Source organism: Mirounga leonina, unplaced genomic scaffold, assembly GCF_011800145.1.
Source record: "Mirounga leonina isolate KUSES-001 unplaced genomic scaffold, KU_Mleo_1.0 Mir_168, whole genome shotgun sequence".
Taxonomy (NCBI): Eukaryota; Metazoa; Chordata; class Mammalia; order Carnivora; family Phocidae; genus Mirounga; species Mirounga leonina.
Window position 1 is genome coordinate 26,211,923 of NW_023270426.1, and position 22,117 is coordinate 26,234,039.

The 22,117-nt window shown below is 44.1% G+C and overlaps 1 protein-coding gene across 5 annotated transcripts in view; it reads left to right on the forward strand.

Annotated features, from left to right (window-relative positions):
- The window catches only part of ARHGAP26 (Rho GTPase activating protein 26), a 431,503-nt gene that overhangs the window by 57,332 nt on the left and 352,054 nt on the right, over positions 1-22,117 (forward strand). Inside the window, exon 1 of one of the 5 annotated variants that reach the window (XM_035014362.1) lies at positions 16,722-18,089. The exons of the other annotated variants lie outside the window; for them this stretch is intronic. The gene's annotated coding sequence lies outside the window, so the exon portion shown is untranslated. Of the gene's footprint in view, positions 1-16,721; positions 18,090-22,117 lie in introns of those variants that run through there. 5 annotated transcript variants of the gene reach the window in all.

Sequence of the window (22,117 nt, forward strand, 5' to 3'; positions counted from 1 at the left end):
CCCTCTAGAACCCTCAGTTTGTTTTTCAGAGTCCATCGTCTCTCATGGTTCGTCTACCCCTCTGATTTCCCCCGCTTCATTCTTCCCCTCCCGCTACCTTCTTCTTCTTCTTCTTCTTTTTTTTTTCCTTAACATATATTGCATTATTTGTTTCAGAGGTACAGATCTGAGATTCAACAGTCTTGCACAATTCACAGCACTTACCAGAGCACATACCCTCCCCAGTGTCTATCACCCAGTCACCCCATCCCTCCCACCCCACCCCCCACTCCAACAACACTCAGTTTGTTTCCTGCGATTAAGAATTCCTCATATCAGTGAGATCATATAATACATGTCTTTCTCTGTTTGACTTATTTCACTCAACATAATACCCTCCAGTTCCATGCACGTCGTTGCAAATGGCAAGATCTCATTCCTTTTGATGGCTGCATAATATTCCATTGTATATATATACCACATCTTCTTTATCCATTCATCTGTCGATGGACATCTTGGCTCTTTCCACAGTTTGGCTATTGTGGACATTGCTGCTATAAACATCGGGGTGCACGTACCCCTTCGGGTCCCTACTTTTATAATAAATGTCAGTTCTTACCAGCTAATGACTTCCCCTGGCATCCAGGAAGTGTTGATGCTCCTTTTATTCCTTAAATGTTGTAGTTGTGCCCTTTCCCCCAGCACCACAAGTAATTTTAAGATCACTTTTCCTGTTTTTTGTTCCCTTTTTTCCATATACCAAGGATTGAAGTAGGACTAGTAGATGGTTTGTTCTGGGATCAGTTACACACCTCTTTTGGGGGAATAGATGCTTTGCTTTGTGAGGTTCCTTTATGGGTAGGAATTGTCACGTTACTGGGTCCTCGGACTGGAACTCCCTGGGAGCCTCTGGCAGGTGGTATGAAATGCCAGAGATACTCAGGAGACAAGTATCTGTTAAAAATGGAAAAGTGTTGTCCTCTTTGGCATCTCCGCCCTTTCTTATGCAGAAAACCAAATACACTTTAGTGGAAGGATTATTCCTATACTCTGTACTACTATACTTTAACTCATTTAAATTTTTTTGTTTGTATTTTTTTTTTTTTTTTTTTGTCACAGAGTTTCTTGGGCTTATAGCCTATTATGGATTAAGATTAGTTGACTCTTTTTGTTAAGCCCAACACATAGATGGTAAACCAGGGACCTTCCTTATCAGTTCTAAAATGGTTGAGAAAACAAAAAGAAAAAGGAAAAGCATTGAGAAAAAAATGAACAAATATGTTATTCTTTTTCCCAAAGGTTTGTCTTGCCATGAGTTTACTTTGTTTTTCCTGATAATTACTTGTAACTAAAACACTGTATCTTTGGGTTGGTTAAAGAAGAACGACTTTTTCCTGATGTGCAGGGGACTATTGATGGATCGTTGCTGTGAGACCAGGGATGGTCTGATTTCACAAGGACTTGTATGAGGGATTGTCTCTGTATTTTGGGGGGTTGGCAGCACCCCCAGCACTCTCAGGGAGAGCTTCCACGTGGCTGTTCTGTGGAGTTGCCCAGATCTGGACTTTGCCTCCTGTACTAGTACTTGGACTGGTGTGCTAGGTGATTGTGACAAATAGCAGGTGCCTCTCATTCCTGCACCAGCCTGACCCTTATCCTCAGCTCAGACCAGCTAGTATGACTGCATTTCTGCTTTACTTACCTAAGTGCTTCTGTGCTAATGATACCCACTGTTGCTGTTACTGGAATTTGGCCACTGTGATCAAGAAAAAGGCACAGTTTCGTATATAGGTTAGTAAGTGCTGGTTAGGCATGTGTTTTTATTGAGTCAGGGGAAGGCTGGTCATGATAAGGAGGGGAGGAGGCTTTGAGGTTACTGTAACCTTTCTGTCCTTGAGGTTTCCCTGGTTGAAATTTCTTAGAAGGGAGAGAGAAGGCCGTATGCCATCTTCTTCCCTGCAAAGGATCTGACCAGGATGGACCATATGCCCTGGGTCATACCTGCTATCTCATCATGATATTAATAGCTCCCCTTTTCTTAAAACTGCCCCAGTTTGGATATGGTCACGCTGTGTATGGATGACATCAAGTTTCTTTGAAACCCTTGTCAGTAGGAATGAACATCAGCTTTCAGTAGTATTTTTTTCCTAGTAGATCATAGAGGTGAGGCCACTACCTCCTCCATCCAAATGGGCAAGAAAGAGTGGTTCTATAAAAGTTTGTGACAAGTTCCACCTTTTATTAACTTCAAAAAACTACAGATCTGCAGAGCAGAGGGCCGTTTAGATCCTCGTGGTGGGAGAGAGTGAAATGCATTGTGATATGATTGTTTATCTTTGGTTAAAAAAGTGAGACTTCGAGGCTAATGGGCTAAAATCAGATATGATAATTAGGAAGATGAAGCCTAAAGGAAATGAATGATCAACTTTCCCAGTGTTACCAGCCAAGTAGGTAATGGTGAATCCAGAGTGGGTGCCCAGGTGTGCCTGGCTTTCTCCATTGCTCCTTGCTGTCTTCCATATTGGCCTAACATTTTCAACTCCAGGCTCTGCTATGGTTTTATTCCCGTCGTGCATAGGATGAAATTGATTCAGAACGTGAGCCACTGTTGCACAGGAAGTGACAGAGGTAACATTCCAGCTCAGGACTTTATACCCTTACCTTGGGGAGGGCTAAATGATGGATGTTTCTTTTTTTTTAATATTTTATTTATTTATTTGACAGAGAGAGACACAGCGAGAGAGGGAACACAAGCAGGGGGAGTGGGAGAGGGAGAAGCAGGCTCCCTGCAGAGCAGGGAGCCCGATGCGGACTCGATCCCAGAACCCTGGGATCATGACCTGAGCCGAAGGCAGTCGCTTAACCAACTGAGCCACCCAGGCGCCCCAATGATGGATGTTTCTGACCTGATGAGAATATTAGGATGGGGCAGTTGGTTGGTATTAGGATGTATTGGTCCAGGGTGAACCTTTTTAAGCCTTTCTGTGGGAGTTAAGCCTTTTCCCTAGAATGCTGGCCAAGCCTCAGGATCACAGCATGTGGGGATGTTATTCATGTTCAATAAATGTCAGACAGCATCCACAGATTTATGGCTTTGTAAATCCAGAGAAGCTGCTATTATTACGGTTCCTTCCAAGCCCTGAATTGCTAGTGTTTTTTTTTTTTTTTTTAGCAGTTCTAATAAAACAGCTCATTACTATCAAGTGTGGTTTAAGTATCTGGCTGAGAAAGGCAAGGTGATATATGTAATTTTTAATTAGTGCTATTGAGAGCAGCTATGGTGAGGATGAAAGATTTTGTGGTAAGAATAAGTTGTGGTAGAGGGCAGGAAGGGGAAATGAAGGATTTTCAAAATTCCCAATTTTTCTGTTTGTGTTAAATCTCCACAGGTTTGAGATGTTGATGAGAGTATACTCTAGCAATCAGTCTTTTTCCATAGTTGTGATGACCTATGAGTGAGTCAAGACTTGATGTTTTCAGTTAATGATCTGGTGAAGAGCTGTGCCAGGTGGATTAAAAAAAAATCAGCCTTCAAAAAATGTTACTAATAGTACAAGTTTATAAGGGGCTGATTGTCCAGATCAGCATGGTTTTGTGTTTTTCTCCCAAGCAGTTCCTGTGGGAGTCAGAGACAGACAGACATACACACTCACAGAAGCCCCTGAGCCACTGGGGGTTAAATACATTTGCCATCACAAACATTTTGACCATTGTGATGAGTCACCTAGCCAGGCCACTCCATACTCCACCCCTTGTCATTTGTATCATTTTCCTTGATATCTGTTTCCACCTACATGCCTGCTCTCAAATCTCCATAGCTACCTCAAAATATGTATGAGAGGTTTGTTTGTTCAAATAGGCAAATGTGATCTTGCAGATACATTTCTTTCATTTTTTTTTTTTTTAATACACAAAATGCTCTGAATACAAATTGTAATAGCGCATACTTTGTAGGGGTGTTTGTAAGGATCAAAGATGATAATCCATACAAAATTCCTCTCATGATGCCTGGCACACACCTAGATGCACAGAGCCTGTTGTCTTGTCTCTTTCTCGCTTTCTGCGGCTCACTGCTTTGCTTTTCTCACCCCGTTGAAATAACTCACGCAAGGATCCATTGATCATCATGTAAGAGCCATTCCCAAATGCTCCGTTTTTGTGTATTTGATGCCTCTGACCTCTTGCTGGTACCGAGCCCTCCATCGTACCTGGAAACATTTCTGATGCGTGGCCCTGCTTTACCCTTCTTGTCCTCCTACCTCTCTGGCCTTTCCTCTTTTCTTTTCCTTTGTTCTTTGGCCTCTTTCTCTGTTGTCCAGAGAAGATGGTCTTTGAGTTTCTATGCTCAGTTCACTGAAGATTCCTTAGCTATCTTGTTTACTTCTTTGCATGATATTGAGGTATCTGCCTCTGGCGTGACTTCTCTTTGGGCTTCCATGTACCCATTTTCCAACTGTCTGACTAGCATCTCTGCCAGGGTATCTCCTGGCAGCTCAGATTAAACCCATGTCAAATGCAAACTGCCCTCCCCTTCCTTCTGCAAGCATGTTCTCCTATTCCCATCTCCAGGTCTTGGGATGTGTGTCTGTCCTCTCTCCACTTCGTCCCTTTACCTTACCAGCATCTTTGCTGCTTTTTCCTTCTGTGTCTCTTATTATCCAGTTGGTGGTAACAGTTTCCTGTGGGACTCATACTGGAGAAGCCCCTCACATCTGCTCTTTACCCTCTTGCTTTGCCACTAGCATGATAGCTGTTCCTCCTACCAGTCCCCACAGCACTCACCTGACCCTTGGAATGGCTTCTAACAGTGGTGCTCACCTTCTGTGTTTGTTCATCTGGATCCAGACTTCTACTGATCCCTGACAAATTCTCCCAAAGCACAGGTTTGGGTATATCCCATCCATGCCCAAATCCTTCCTGGTCTCCTCATTGTGCATCAAATTATGAAGACCTACCAAAACCTTACACCTGTCCTTTGGTGTACCCCATCACTTGACACAGGGGATGAAGTTTTTCAGGCTCTTGTTCTGATAGTCATGGTAATAGTCTATTCTTGGTACCCTCTCACTGGTCCACTGGTGAGGTGAAATATTGTCAGTTTTCATTTAAGAATTTTATGGACTGAAATGTGTCCCCTCTCCCCAAATTTACATGTTTAGGCCTTCATCCCCAGTGTGACTATATTTGATAAGGACTTTGAGGAGGCAATTAAGCTTAAGTGAGATAATAAGGGTGGGGTTGTATAGGATTAGTGTCCTTACAAGAGGAGACACCAGCTCGCTCTCTCCACTCTCTCCCTCCCACTCTGCACGTGCACAAAGGAAAAGCCGTGTGAACACACAGCAAGAAGGCAGCTGCCTGAAAGCTAGGAAGAAAGTCCTCCCCAGAACCCAAGCATGCTGGCACCCTAATGTTAGCCTTGGAATCTCCAGGACTGTGAGAAATGAAGACCTGTTTTTAAAGCCACCCAGTCTGTTGTATTTTGTTAAGGCAGCCTGAACCTGAACTGACAAACACAAATAACAGGTAACTTACTGTATATCTTTCATGTGGCAGGCATGGGACACACAGGGAAATGAGGCTTTTGCTGCCATGCAGGTTTGGTAAATCCTTTGGTCCTTACCCTGACACTCTGCAGCTTTCAGCCAGAATGCACTGAACACTCATTAAGAGCAAGGGACTGTGTTGAACACCGGGGTTACGAAGATAACGAAGAGCTCAGAGCCTACAGAAAGACAAACAGATTTTTGTGATTCAGTGGAAGTTGAGTCTGGTAAAATGTTCAAGATATGTATATAGCTAAAGTGATGATTTTAGGCAAGGGAAGTGAATAATAGATAAATTCATAAGTGGATCCTGAAAGAGAAATAGATTATACTGTTAATCACCTTCAGTTTAACACATTATCCTCCAGTTTTTTACTTTTTTTTCCCTCTCTGATTATAAAAGTAAAAAGTGAAAAACACCTGCTTCTTTCAGAAAATTGGAGAAGTAAATTGTAAAGAAGTAGGAACAATCATAATTCCACCACAGAGAACTTTTCTCTTTTTTAATGTTTTATGTCCTTCTAAATGTCTCTGCATTAATTTCCCTATCTAATCTCCTATCTTGAAAACACTTAGAGTGTTTCCATTAATTTTTTACTGGTTTAAAGAACTTGATTGACAATTTCGTACATAAATCTTGGTCTTTGTTTAAAGTCATTTCCTTTGAATAGACTACTTAAAGGGGCACTACTTAGTCAAAGGACAGAACCATTGTTAAGGGCTTTGGGACATCCAGCCAACCACAGACATATGTTGAGTCTCTTCTGTGTGAACAAGTGATTCTGCTTGGCTTTGGCATTTGGGTGCTGGGGCCGGGGACAGTGGGAAGAGAATGAGATGTGGCCTTGGAGTTGGTGTGATCTACAAAGGGAGACCCATATGTGAGCACGGACACTCTGAGGACCTTTTCCTTTTATGCGGCTTACACAGTCTTTCCAAAATGATAAGGAGATTTTAAACCAGGACTTGAAAATATCTTGGCCTAGGCATTACAAAGTTTGCTGGGATTCTGGGGCCATTTTTAGACTGACTCATAAATGGGTCATATTTTTGGCAAGGAAGAAACCTCATATGTAACAAGTGATGTTTAGTTTTTAAAGCTGGACTTGTGTATGTTATAGCTTCTCTGAGGAGAATTTGCCCAATAGACAAAAAATTGTGAGCCTGATTTATTTCCTTAAGGCACATAACGCTTTTTTTCAAAGAGATTTTGCTAAGAGAGGCTTATTTTAAATTATCTTAAATGTATGTTCAGTATATATCCAGAAAAAGTATGCTGTTTAAAAGTGCACACTTGGGGCACCTGGGTGGCTCAGTCGTTAAGCGTCTGCCTTCGGCTCAGGTCATGATCCCAGGGTCCTGGGATCGAGCCCCGCATCGGGCTCCCTGCTCGGCGGGAAGCCTGCTTCTCCCTCTCCCATTCCCCTTGCTTGTGTTCCCTCTCTTGCTGTGCCTCTCTCTGTCAAATAAATAAAAATAAAATCTTAAAAAAAAAAAAAGTGCACACTTGATGAATTAGCATAAAGTGAAGGCACCCATGTAATCACTGCTCAGGCCAAGAAATAAAAACCATCAGCATACCATAAAGCTCCCTTCTTAAATCCACCCCATCCCTGCTCTCTGAAGATAACTATTACTTCTGAGTTCCAGCAATCTAGATTTTGCCTCTTGTTTAGTTTTACAAGTTTCAAACTGTTTGGAAACTAGTTTTTGTTTGTTTGTTTTGCGGGGGAGGGGTAGAGGGAGAGAGAATCTCAAGCAGGCTTCATGCCCAGTGCAGAGCCCACAACTCTGAGATCATGACCTGAGCTGAAACCAAGAGTTGGACACTCAACCAACTGAGCCACCCAGGTGCCCCTGGAAACTTGTTTTTAAAATGAAGTAAACTCCAGCTAACATACCGGTATCCTTCATCTCTTGCTATGTAACAAAGCACCCCAAACGTTTGAGACTGAAGAGAACAATTGTGTTTCTTGGGACCAACTGGATTGACTTGGGACTTAACCTTGACCTTTCCTGGGCTCTCGCTCATGCAGCTGGATTCAGGCTGGAACCAGGGCCTCTCCCTCTGTAGTCTTTCTTTCTGGACTTCTCTGTGGTAAGGCTGTCTTAGAAAAGTGTTCCAAAAGGGCAAAGGTGGAAGTCTCAGGTCCTCTGGAAACCTGGGCTGTGCAATTTGCACAGCATTAGTTCTGTCACATTCTGCTGGCCTAAGCAAGTCACAAAGCTAGCCCAGATGCAGGGGAGTGGAGAAATAATAGACTCTACCTCTGGGTGTGAAGAAGGGCAAAGTCACATTGTAGAGGAGCTTTTGTTAAATATATGTAGCCATTAAACAATGTATACTGTATCATTTAAAGAGTACTGGTACTCTGTAGACCAAGATTATTATTAATATAGCTGTATTTACAGTGTTGAGGCTCTGTTCCACCTGGTTCTCATGTGAACACTGTCATTTTGACTGAGCAGAGTAGCTGGGAGCAGTTAGGGGATTCATTTTTGTCTTCATTTGCTGTAAGAGGATTGGATCAGAAATAGAAGTGCTTTTAGGGCTTGACCTTTTTTTTTGAACCACGTTTGATCTTTAACACATTTTTTTTTTTTTAAGATTTTATTTATTTGACAGAGAGACAGATAACAAGAGAAGGAACACAAATAGGGGGAATGGGAGAGGGAGAAGCAGGCTTCCTGCTGAGCAGGGAGCCCGATGCGGGGCTCTATCTGAGGACCCTGGGATCATGACCTGAGCCGAAGGCAGATGCTTAATGACTGAGCCACCCAGGTGCCCCACCACATCTTTTTATTTTTCTTGATATTCCTTCACTGTTTGACGTGGTCTCAGCTTATCTCATGAAATGATTTAAAACTGTTGGTTTACCAACATGAAAACTATTCTGCAGTTTAAATGGGTGTTGGTAAAAGTACATTATAAGAGAGTATTCAGGAGGCCTTTTTCATTTGACTGCTGGGTCAGTCCTAGAATCTGGGAAGATGAAATAATCAGAGTAACAGCAAGGCTGTTTGATACAGGAAGAGTCTCTGAGTCATCGAAAATACTTGATTTACATATTAGATGCCTAATTGGTGATTTTCTTTGACTTGTTGTTTACCTAGGTGTCTTTTCAGAACTTAGTGTTTTGGATTTGGTTTGGTAACGATAATTGGAGCGAGTTGCCTTTATTGAGCACTTTACTGTGTTTAGGGAGGGCATAGAGCTTAGTGCTTTACATTCAGTGACTCACAGGGCTTTGGGGGACTAAATTAGGCAATGTTTGGTTGGCATATGGTACATCAGAAAAGCTCAATAATGGATGGCCAATGCTATGAGGTAGGTAATAATAGCTTTCATTTAATTGAGCACTTGGCCGTGATCAAGGTTCTTCAGTTGTATTTTTTTAAAGGTTTTATTTATTTATTTGTCAGAGAGAGAGCCCAAGAATGGGGGAACAGCAGGCAGAGGGAGAAGCAGGCTCCCCGCTGAGCAGGGAGCCCGATGCGGGACTTGATCCCAGGACCCTGGGATCATGACCTGAGCCGAAGGCAGATGCCCAACTAACTAAGCCACCCAGGTGTCTCTCTTCAGTTGTATTAATATGTATAATCCTCATAAAACCCTCTAAGATTGGTTCTGTTTTTATACCCATTTTGCAGATCAGGAAATCTAGGCACAGAGAGTTAAATAATTCATAGAGCTAGTTAATGGCAGAGCCAGGATTTAAACCCATGCCACCTGAGTTCAGAACCGCAGTACCCTTTCCCGCTTCTCTCAGGAGTGGAATCTTTGAGTCCTTTGACGTGATGTCTGGATTGTTAGAGAAGGCAGGATATGTGACCCTGTTCCAAAGACTCCGCTCTCCGCTATTGTTTAATGCCCGAGCCAGGCACCCTGGGCGGCAGTGAAGTCACAGGGTCTCTGCCCTGGCAGTGCCATGGTGCCGTCCACTTGCTTCGCGAGCTCTCTGCCGTTTCCATTTCTCACTGAAGAGAGGGTCTCGCTTCCATAAAGCCTGACAGCTTTTTTCCTGTGTGTCGAACCAGTCCTATAAATCACAACTTTAAAGATATTTTCCTTGCTCTGCAGGTTTTAATTCGATATAATCTATAAGGCAGGAGCTAAATGCTCTTACCTGGGTATGTTCATTATGCTACCTTTTTTTTTATTTTACATTTTTTTAATCTTATTATGTTAGTTAATCACCATACATCATCATTAGTTTTTGATATAGTGTTCCATGATTCATTGTTTGCATATAACACCCAGTGCTCCATGCAGTATGTGCCCTCTTTAATACCCATCACCGGGCTAACCCATCCTCCCATCCCCCTCCCCTCTAGAACCCTCAGTTTGTTTCTCAGAGTCCATAGTCTCTCATGGTTCCTCTCCCCCTCCGATTTCCCCCCCTTCATTTTCCCTTCCTACTATCTTCTTTTTTTTTTTTTTTTTAACATATAATGTATTATTTGTTTCAGAGGTACAGGTCTGCGATTCAACAGTCTTACACAATTCACAGCGCTATGGTGAGCGCTGTGAATTGTGTATGCTACGTTTTCTCTTTTCTGAGTCTCTCATGTAATCAGTCTGAAATAATCGCATGGTTTTTCCTTGGCATCCGTGGCAATTTTGACACATCCTGAAAGCATTAGTTTTCCCAGGAGAAGCAGTCCCTGGGTTACTCAGAGTGGGGACTGGAAGAGAACTTCAGGGTGGCCCAGTCTTCTGTCTCCCCATCGTGGTTCAGAGAGGTTTGACAATGTGCAGCTAGAAACAAGACTTACCGGCTCACTTTTGGCTTAACCTCTTTGCCAGGTTAGAAAACCTTTGGGTCAGGGGCACCTGGGTGGCTCAGTTGTTAAGCGTCTGCCTTTGGCTCAGGTCATGATCCCAGGGTCCTGGGAATGAGCCCCGCATCAGGCTCCCTGCTCAGCGGGAAGCCTGCTTCTCCCTCTCCCACTCCCCCTGCTTGTGTTCCCTCTCTCACTGTGTCTCTCTCTGTCAAATAAATAAATCTTAAAAAAAAAAAAAAAGGAAAAGAAAATTTTTGGGTCAGATAGCATGTTAGGCATCTCACATATCCTGCTTCATTTATTTTTAAAAACACGTCTGTGATGTCAGTATTATTGTTCCCATTTGACAGACGTGAAGCCTGAAGGACGTTTCTACAACTTGCCCCCAGGTCAGATGGGACGTATCTCATGTGGTGCTGGGATCCCAGCTCCGGGTTTTCTGATTTCAAATCCTGTGCTTTTCCCTGTGCAACTTCCCCCGTGCCACATGTCCTTCAAACACCCTTTAAATCTCTCACAGAACAAATTTGGAAACCAAAAGAGTTTTTGTATAAAATCCATTATCTGGAACTTGTTCTCCTTGTCATCTTTCCACTTTGCCTCGGAGTCCCTGAGATGAAGTAATGAAGTTTGGAGGCGAGCAGGCCTGGGATTAGGTTCCCATTAAGTTACTTGGCAAGAGAAAACAAAAGAGTAGACGTCATGAGAAACTTTCCCATTGTATCTCTAAGCTCAGTGGAGGATACTCTGTCGGAAAGTTCTGTTCTTCCCCTGAGAGGAATTAAGAAAGGGAGGAAAGATCTTGGCGAAATTCTGTTTTTTTTTTCACCCTTTCCTGCCGACCAACCTCAGTGCTTTGTGTTCACTTCTCTGCTTTCCTCTTCTACCACCTACCTTGTGGATCCTCACACTTAAGGGCGTGATTCTGATACAGTATCTTGTTCCCCCTCTGCTCTCACTTGAGCTTCACTTGAGGGATAAGGAGACCTACTTTTTAGGTTTGCAGTGCCTGGCTGTACCCACTTCTCTCCCCTTTGCCCTGTTCTTGCCCCTTGGTGCTTTGCAGAACTGAAGAGCTTAGGCTTGAGCTTTCATTACCTCTAACTCTCAACTGAACAAAAACAAAGAAATGCAAAGAAAATGAACTTTGTAGTGAGATGGCCAAAGGCATAATGGTGTCAGAACCAGTGTTGGGTTAGGTAAGTCTGGGACAGAATGAAGGCTCTTAACAATGTTGGCTGTGTCACCTCAGTGAGCTTATTGAACCTTTCCAAGGTGTTTTTTCTCATCTTACATAGACTTGGGATGCTTGAGACTTTTAGAAATAAATGGATTAAGCATCTCAAACAGTGTCTTGCACATAGTGGGGGCTTAATAAATGATAGCTCTTATTAGTTCACTTGCTACAAATGCACAAAACAAGGTTACCTGAGGGACTTGGTCTAGTATTCATGTTATAGGATCAGTTTTGGAAAAGGAGGCACCTTTAGGATGATCTACCTTCATTTTGTAGATGAGGACACTGAAACCCAGTCACTGTGTCAAAGCTGTAGAACTCTCAGCTTAGCCCCTAGAATCCAGAATCTCTGACTCTTGGCTAATACTCTTTCTATGGCATCATGATTGATACAGTCCAGTTATTTACCTCAGCATCTGTAGGGCAGGATTTGCTGGAATCACCCATGAAGGAATGGAGGTGTTAAGAAAGCAACTTCTTTGGACTCTGTCCCAGACTATTAAATCAAAATCTCTGGAGGTGTCGCTGTGCATCTTCATTTTAACAGACACTTCGGATGATTTTTAAGCATCTTAGGGGTTTACATTTATAGGAGTTTGAGATGAGTTGTTGGAACTGACTGTGGATTTGAACTTCATTGCTCTTGTGCTATAATGAGTTGATATTCATAAAGTTATCCCACAGGCATTATGGCCACTGTCATGGGAACTAATAGTCATCTAATAATATTAGTACTAATGATGCTCATGCCATCTACAGCTTAAGGAGTACCCATTGTGTGGTACGTATGATCTGAGCACCTTTAGCCACTTAGAACAGTGCTTGGCATATGGTAAGCCCTTTATAAGTGTTAGCTGCAATAACCTCACTGAATGTTTATAACACCTCTTTGAGAGTTATTGGCGGTTTCACAGACATAATAAACCAATGTCAGCTTGCCCAACGTCACACAGCTAGCACGTGACAGAACTGGTTTTTGAATCTCATGTATGTCTGATACTGAAACCCATGTGGGATAGTAGATAATGCATATGAATTATTCTTGCAGTAAATATTAAAATTTAAAGGATTTTTTTTCATTATGAGAGTATCCCTCCAGGTTTGGTTGATAGTCTTCTGAAACAGACCTAAGAGAGACCTCACACAGATGAATAATCCTTATTCTGGCTTATTCAAAACAAAAAAAGTGGGTGCCTCACACAGATGAATAATCCTTATTCTGGCTTATTCAAAACAAAAAAAGTGGGTGCCAAGTAGTTGGTTAAGCAACTGCCTTCAGCTCAGGTCATGATCCTGGAGTCCTGGGATCGAGTCCTGCATCGGGCTCCCTGCTCAGCGGGGAGTCTGCTTCTCCCTCTGACCCTCTCCCCTCTCATGCTGTTTCTCTCTCTCTCTCTCTCTCTCAAATACATAAAATTAAAAAAAAAAAAAAACCCAGCATTTAAAACAAAATAAAAGTTCTGGAATGAGGGTTTCCTGAGAGTAAACAAGCTGGTAAAAAGAATTTGTTCATCAGGGAAATGTTCTCATTTTGTAGTCTCTGTCGGTGCCAAAGAAACGGACAGTGAAGGGAGAAGGTGGCAGCTAGTCCAAGGGTCAGACTGCTTCAAAGTCCAAAGAGCTCAGACTGGAGAACTTGGAAAAACTTCTGTGCTTTGTGGTCTGGTATCTTTTCTGCTTGTTTTATGACATTACTTGGCCTGGAGATTTTGGCGTTTTTTACACTTCACCCTCCAGTTGCACATGGAGTGAGACCCCATCCCGTAGAACGTGGCCAGGGAAGCTCCGGCGAGGGACTGTCCAAACTTGATGGTTTTCCATCTGTACTGATTTTACTGACTGACCTGCAGTGTGGGCAGGACTCATCGGAGTAGCTTGTTTCTACTGCATGTGACATTGGAGGAACTTGAGGGCTGGGGGCTGGGATCTTCTGAATCCTTGCTCACCTGTCTGGGATCTGGGCTCAGAGGACTAAAAGAGCTCTTTAAGTGGGAAGGTCTGGTCTTCCCTTTATATGGTCTCTCCATAGGGTGTCTTCAGCATGGTGGCTTAGCCTCCACAAGGTGGCTCTGGGCTCCAAAGTCCTTTGCCTGGGCCGGGGCGGGGTGGGGGGGGGGTTTGGGGTGTGAGGTGGTACATACTAGAGAGATGCCATAGTGCTTCTTATGACCCAGCTTCTGAAGTCATGCAGTGTCACTTCTGCCATTTTCTTTTGCTTGAGCCTCTTGCAGTGTCCCACTGGGTTTAGGGAGAGGGGGAAAGAGGCCCCACTGCTTGATGGAGGAGTGTCTTGTCTCACTCATTGTAAGAATAACAGGTGGAACGGGCTGTACTAGTTGACCATCTTTGGACCATATAATCTGTCACAAAAGTATCGACTCTGCTCGTGCTAAATAGGCTCTTTCAGGGCCTGAGTAGTTAATTGAGTCCCTTTATTTCTCATAGTTAGTGTGATTTATGAATTTGCAGATGCTCAAAATGCTATAACCTAAGCAGTTTTTGGGTAGAATCTGAACTGAGTTTACTCAGAGCCATGTACATATATATATGATGGGGAGTGCCTGGCAAAGCCTTACCTCATCATGAAGGAATAATCCGTAGATTATTTTTTCTTCTACAAGGGAACAGATTTCTTTGTCCAAAAGTCTAGGCAACTTCTCAAAGTGCTTAGTTACTGTAAGTTCTTTTGACAGTTGTTTAATGGGGCCTTAAAATGTTGGAGGAGCTTAGGAACAAGACAGACAAGGTTTTCCTTTACACGAAACTTAGATTCTTGCAGAAAAGGGAGACCGTACACAAGTCAATGGATAAGAATTTCAAATAGTTACAAGATTCCTGTGTAAACAGATGGGGAAACCCTGGGATAAGTGGTAATTGCATTGATGTTATGTGTTCCGAGTTAGTTGGCCACCAGTCATCAGAAAAGACTTCTGAGGAGTTTCACTTAGCCTTCTTGTCCGGGTCTCCATGTATGTGCTCCATCTGTAAGTGGAGATGAAATTGTCAAGGAATGGCTGTGGTAAGCATAGCTTGCTGACAAAATCCTAAAATAATAGTTGGATTAGCCACACCTTCACTATCTGCCAGTTTTATTTCTCCCCCTTCCCCTCTGAAGAAAGGTTCAATAGAGGTAATTGAGGAACATAAAAAGAAGTATTACTTCCACACAGTAAACACATGTCATTCATTTATTTTCCCTAAGACTGAAAGTGTGAAAAGATATAAGAAGAGATTTTATAAGTTTATGAAAACTGGATCAGTAACAGGTTATTTAGGGAGGTTAGTAATGTTAGGATATGTCTCTTCCCACTTAAGAATCTATAAGGGCGGGCGCCTGGGTGGCTCAGCCGTTAAGCGTCTGCCTTCGGCTCAGGTCATGATCCCGGGGTCCTGGGATCGAGCCCCGCATCAGGCTCCCTGCTCAGCGGGAGGCCTGCTTCTCCCTCTCCCACTCCCCCTGCTTGTGTTCCCTCTCTCACTGTGTCTCTCTCTGTCAAATAAATAAATAAATCCTTTAAAAAAAAAAAAAGAATCTATAAGGGCTTCTGTGTGATTTGCCTTTCACCATCTTATCCTATCCATACAATAAACAGTAATTGTTAGCCTTCTCTGGTCAGCTTTTGGGCTGAGGATAAATTGTAATCAGGTTCACGGTGGTAGACAAAAAAGAAATCAACCAGACAAAATAAGTCATAAAAATAACCTGGAAAGAAACCAATCCTAGGTGATAGGGAGGGACTGACTCTAGGTGAAGTGTCACTGAAGGTCTCTGAGGAGGTGATCACAGGGGTCAGTTATTGTGGTGCTCAGCCAGTGTCCTACACTGGAAGATGTATTGGCACAAATGCAGAACATCAGTACCAGCATGCTTAAAGGGTAATGGAAGAATGCTTAGATGAGAGCAGGTGGAAGGCTGTGCTTCCTGCAGTGTATTGAGTCCTTGCATCCTCGAAGTTGAATAAGAACCCTTTGCCCTGGCCGGAGTGTTCCAGGGTGACTAGTGAAGGTCCCTCTGCAGTGCCCCTCTTGATCTGAACCCAGGTCTGATGGAACCTGTAGATTTGTTGGCTCTACCTGAAGCTTATCCTGTGAGTGCTAGGGAGCAAGAGATGTCAAAAGCCTGACTTCATCTTGGCTTCATATTTTTGTTGGAGAGTTGTTGCTAAGTGACAGATCCTCTGGCTGGAGCAAAGGAGGTGGCCAGTGGAAAAGGGTGGAGGCAAGTGGAGTAGTGTGGTGTGTGAGTCCAGCTAAAGGAAGACTTCTAGGAACAAAAGTCCAGAAAGAGAGGGAGAGGGTGTTTTATTTCCAGAGAGGGAGGTCCTGTTGCAAAATTTCCCACATTCATTGTGTCTACCTCTCCCCACCTCCCTTGTGATCTCTGCTCTTGGTTTTGGGGTTCATAGACTTTTGCTGGCTTGGTCAGAGCCCCTGAAGCCTCAAGTCTGGTGGTAATTATCGGAGTGAGGTGGCCTGGTGTGTGAGAGTGCATTTCCCCTTGTAGAACATTGTACAACTCTTCAGGGGGGAAAGGGCCTTTAAATGGGAACATTTGGTTCAGATTATTTTGATTTGTGTTAACGGGTGGGTTCCAAAGTCATGACTTGCTTTGGGAAATCTAATGGAGAACACTTGCAGGGTGTTAGGGGTTTGCTTTTTTTTCAAGTGATATTTTTCCTGCATTCTTCTGTGGTCACCTTTCCTTGTTCTACAGATAATCCACTAACATTTCCAGAACTTCATTGTCTTGTGAGAAGGCATCTTTTCTTGAAATTGTTTTTGAACACAGGAGTGTGGAATGTTCTGGGCATGTGAATGTGTGAGACAGAAGGTTTGTGGTCATATTCCCCTTTCCTTTACTGTTAATAGTCTCACCTGGAGTGTAGGATATTAACTTGTGTCATTTATGCCTTTGTCTCGTGTATTTCTGATTATAGGTGACCCTCCAGTTAGTGCAGTTTATCTTGGGCTCAGTACTCTGCATAAAAAGTCTTTTGGATTAGGATAGAGTGGAATAAGTTCATATGTTTGTTTGTTTTTTTTTAAGATTTCATTTATTTATTTGACCGAGAGAGACAAAACAAGAGAAGGAACACAAGCAGGGAGAGTGGGAGAGGGAGAAGCAGGCTTCCCGCTAAGCAGGGAGCCCAATGTGGGGCTCGATCCCAGGACCCTGGGGTCATGACCTGAGCTGAAGGCAGATGCTTAACGACTGAGCCACCCAGGCGCCCCTAAGTTCGTATGTTTCTGGAAGGAGTAGGAGAAAAAGGTGTCCAGAGGCCCCATGTGTGGAACCCAGTATTTTATCTGTACATACATAGTTGTTAAGAGAATGGCATTTAGAAATTTTTGTCACCTACCAGCCCTGTTACCTTGGATGGGCTACTTAACCTTTCTTAGGCCAATTTCCCATCTGTAAAATTGGATGACAGTTTCCTCAAAATGAACTTTTGAGGGTCAGATGAAATAATTTATGGAAAGAGCTAAGCATATAGTAAAATTGTTTAATGCATAAAACAACTGTTAACAATAACAGGTGCCGTTTATGTGTGGAGACTTGATTGTATATTCTGTGAAGAGTGGGACAAAGTCATGAAAATGACCTTCCTTGAAAAATCCCATCAGTTAGATGAATTTCTTGTAGGAATGAAGAGGCTTTGAGTCCAAGGTTGCCCAAACTTTTGTCCTCCAAACCCTGGTCTGCCAAAACCCTGGAGTTGGCATCTGTTGTCTTAATGAGGCTCAGAGGTGGACCTGCCCATATTTGATAACTTCTTATACTTATTTCTGTTTTGTTTTGTTTTTCTGCATCTGGAGAAGCTCGCCATGAATATTTCCTACCTCTTGTAATCACCCTGGACCAGGACCTCTCAGCACCTTGGATGGCGTCGGGTAGTTGGCTGTGGGACCTGGGCTACTCCTGCTGGCTTCCTGAGCTTGCAGCTGTGGGGGAAGAGTGATCACTCCTGGGAGCCAGATTGAGGCCTGTCTCTCACCAGCATCTGAGCAGAGTTAGGATGCAGGGGATGGACTCATGGAAGGAAATAGTGGGAGGTTCATCAGCATATAGAGTGCACCTTAGATTGCTAGACATGCTCTCTCACCAGACTGTAATATTGACAGTTACGCCTACCATTCATTGAATGCTTACAACGTGCCGGACGTGCATAGAGTAGTAATCGTATAATCTCCATTTTTCCAGCCAGGAAATAGAGGCCTTTGGTACTGAAAGCACACACTCCAGCTTTTTATATATACTGTTATGACTTCTTGATTTTTTTCTAATATCTGGAAAAGTTCTTAATCTCAGGGTGTGAAGACATGGGCCAGGATGGGTACAGTGGAAAGGCTGTTGAACTCTAAGATGACAAGCAGTTTTTCCTCCCATTCCACTTCCCTGTTGCCCTTCCTTCTAGTTCATAAGACCTGAAGCTTGGCCTGGAGAAGGTGACGGTGATGTGGTGATTAGGATCCTGAGCTCTGGCTTCAGATATTCTAGGGGTTGAGTCCTGGTTCTGCCATTTGCTGATTAAGGGGCCTTGGTAAGTGGCAGCCTCCTCTGAGCCTGCTTCCTCACCTGGGGATGCTGTCTCCTTCCACTGTTGTAGGGACCAAGCGAGCTAACACATGGGAAAGCACCTGGTATCAGTACATGTGAACTAAAAAGGAGAGATTGTCTTATATTATTCATTTTCAGAGATTCTTGTTTTCCCTTAATGAGTGAGTGGTGTTGAAGCTTTTTTTTTTTTTTTTTCCTTGAGGGGAGTGTCACAGACTTTGTTGAGAATTCTGATGGTTGTTCTGGACTCTCTCCCAAGAAAATGCATGTTTATCCAAATTACACTCACTTTCTCAGGGTTCAGGACCTTGCAAAGCTCCTTGTCTGTGAACTCCAGAAGGAGACCCTTTAGACGATTGTAGCCTCCTTTCCTCAGGGACCTCTCCACGTTGTCCCTCTGACCCCTGCTGACCCTTGGCCGAGGCTGTGGTGTGTAGAAAAGCCCTTCTGTGAGGCCTACAGGGACGTGGCTTCCTGCTCCTCTGCTCCATTCACTAACAAGCAGCCTCCTGATGTTTTGGCCCTGGCGTTGCTGCCCAGAACAAGCACCAGCAGTGTCCTTTGGGAGCTGCAGCTCTGGAGGGAAAATCGGCTGTGTCTTCCTTGGCGGGGTTATTTCGGAGATGAGAGAGGGAGGAAAGGGGAGGGGCAGCCGACTCTGGGATGGGAGGAATAACAGAGCTGCTGTGTACCGTGGCCTGCTCTGTGTCAGCAGCCGTGTTAGGTGCCTAGCAGTCATTGTTTCTAGTCCTTAAAGAAACCACCCAGGTAGATACTGCTACCCATCCCACTTTGCAGATGAGGAAACGGAGGCTGAGAGAAGTTAAGTGAGAATAGCAAGCGGACAAGGTGGGAGTCAGGTCCAGTCTCTATCAATCACAGAGCTTCAGAGACAGGAGTCGGCTTCTGGGCTGAAGGCTCATTTCTCACCCTTTGCTGTTGATCAAGGAAATGCTTTTCCTCCCTCTGCGGCTGCCAGCTTTGTTTTGTGTTCTAGATGGCCTTTTCAATGCCTAACTGCAGATGTGTATTTTTAGAAAAGGAAGAGACTTCTGTGTGTACTGTTTATGTCCAGAAACATTTCAGTTTCTGAATACTAAAACTAGCCAAGGCAACTGAGTGTCAGCCCTGGCGGATGTCCCACTTACTGGCGGCCCGATCTTCTGGCTGGCCGATATTTGCCATGTCGGCTTCAGGGACAGGACTGACCCTCAGTTCTCTTTTCTTGATAGGTTGGACTAAGCACTGAGTCTGCATAGAGATCTGTTGCTCTCCCGCCCCAACTCCCCAGTCTGGGCTTGCCACCAACACAGCTCTTGGCCTGTTGGCAGCTGGTTAGGCGACATCCTTTTCTTCTGTTTCCCTGGTTGCATTTTCCCCATTTTTGTCTCCCTACCCCACCCACAAAGCCTTTTCCTCACCTCTAAGACCAACTGCATTTTGAGTTCTTGCTGTCAAAGAGGTAGTTTGTGTTCCAGGTGAAATTGGCCACGTAAGGTGTCCGTGTACAGAACCGTGCCCTGGCTGCTTGGAGTTCATAGGGCCAAGCAACTGCACGTGGAAAGCAAAGACCATGCACTGCACCGTTTAGGTCCCTCTGGGCCCCTATAAATAGCTGACACAAATCAGGTGGTCCTTACATGCTAGACACTGGCTCCATGGATTACCTGTTTGCTCTTCCCATTACCACTGTGAAGGTGGCTCTGCTATTAACAGATTTTCCAGATGGGAATGCTGAGGCTTGGACGGGCCAGTGACCTGCCCAAAGTCACATGACTGAGGTGGTGTCTGTGCTTAGGTAGGAGCTGCGGTGCATGTGTGAAGCCAGGACAAGTCAGCACAGAATAGGGTGTGGCATGTGACATTCATGCCCGTCTTCTTGCTTCCAGGAGGCTGTCCTTGGTGTGGCACAGGCGAGCCAGAATTTCAGGTCCTTTGGAGGATTAGTCTCTTTGACCTCCTTCACTGTGGCAAAGAGGATTTGGATGGGGATTTCCCTCTGGGGGGATTTTGTCCTAGTGGGCCTGCTGCTTTGTGATGTGCTGTGTTTCCCCTGCTCACTTGTGGCTGTGACTCTGACCTCCCCACATCTTCCCGTCTTTCCCTTTGTACCCTGAGTGAAGACTGCATGGTCCGAAAGACATTAGGGAGAAGAGGCTACATTTTATGCTGTCCTGTGAGATCCTGTGTATAGGATGTCAAGTAACCACTTGTAAGACACTTTGTTCTCTTGGTAGTTTAGCAGATGTCCTTCATTCTTTTCATTTCATTCCTTCCTTCATTATCTGTTGATTAGTATGATTAAAGCATAGATATATGTCAGTAGCTCTCCCTTAACGGATGTTACCATGGGGACAGAAAGACCCAGAACCAGCCAACGTGCTAAGGATTTCTCATGTTATCTCAGAACAACTCTGTGAGGTAGATAGGAAGCTGAAGGAAGCGGGGCAGTAGGGAATAGTGATTGAGAGAGGGCCCAGATGTAGGACTTCTGGAGTGAGAATCTCTGCCTTTTGGCTTGCTGTCTGTGGACCTGCAGCAAATTAGTCAGCCTCTCTGACCTTTTGTTTTTCTCATCCGTGAAGTGGGGTTCACAGTGCCTATTTACTTCCTAGGATTTTGAGAAGCAAATGAGGTAGTGTTCATAAGCATTCCTCTGGTGGATAGTAAGACCTCAGTAAAAGGTGGCTATTTTTCCTCTTATTATTTGCTATTCTTCTCTCCTTGTTTTAAAGGTAATGAAACCCAGCCTTGGAGAGGCTGTCCTTACCCAGGTCACAGTGGTTCCAGCAAAGGACCATTAACATTCTAACTGATATTAAATGGCATAGAGTGTCATGAAGAGGTCCAGGGGAGGGAAGTGGCACCTGCTTTGTGGGGTTGGAGGGAGATGCTGCAGCAGGCAGGCTGGCATGAGATAGGGGAGGACTTCATGGAGGAGATGGCATTTGAAAGTTTGGCCCATCTGGACCAGTGGAGATGGGGAAGCTGAACATCGTCAGTGGAGGGAACAGCAAGGGCAAATGCTTGGCGCTGGGAATTCGGTGCTGTGTGAGCTCAGGAACCCTCTGATCCACAGCAAAAGAAGCAGGGCTGTGTAAGCCCCATGAGGGTGGGGCCTGGGCTGGGTTTGTTCTAACCTATGGTAGAGCCTGTGCCTGGGAGGGGCTCCATATAAAGTGCTTCATTCCAACTGAATGGCAGTGTCTGGAGGTGGGAAAGCTTTCACTGATGACGGGGAGCGATCTGGGAGGAAGGAATTTTGAACTTCAGTTGGAGAAGGGATTTCTGCTAATAGTGAGACCTGGGATTATTTATTTCTGCTGTAAAACCTTGACCTTCTCAGCCACCTTACTTAAACTGTAAGTCACTCTAGACACTAGTTTTGGTTTTCCCTGGAACTGTGAATCAGCTCCTCTCTGAGCTGTTGGGCAGCATTCTGTTGGTAACAGGAGATATAGGAGATATAGGACTGGGTGGCCATCTCTCTCCTTGGGGTTCTTTACATTTGAGACCGTAGAACCTTGGACAAAGTAAAAGCTTGTTGGAAGTAAGTATCATGTGTGGCTTGGTGGTTTTCCCAGTTATGTTTCCCCTCTTTACTCTCTTCCTATTTTTCTATATTGTCTGTGATCACACTCACTCTAGGTGGTTCTCAGTCCTTGGCTCATCAGTAAAGGACAAATACTCCTCATTTGATGTATTGTTAGAGAAAAGTTGTGTGCAAATCTCTCTTGTGTAGATGGTGTAGATGCTGCCAAGGTGAGCACCACATGAAAAAAGCCTGACTGCAATGGATTCTTTAGGGCAAAGAATTACTTTAGTTTTGAACATCTGAGCCCTAACATAAGATCCTTTTTTCTGATTTTCTTGCATTGGGTTTTTCTAGAGCAGGCTACAGGGGAGGAGGAACCTGCTCTGTCACTGTAGTCCAGGCATGGCTTGTGGGCTTCTGATTCATGGGTCATGCATTAAATTAGTGGAACAAGCATTCAGAGGCTTGTTTCCCTC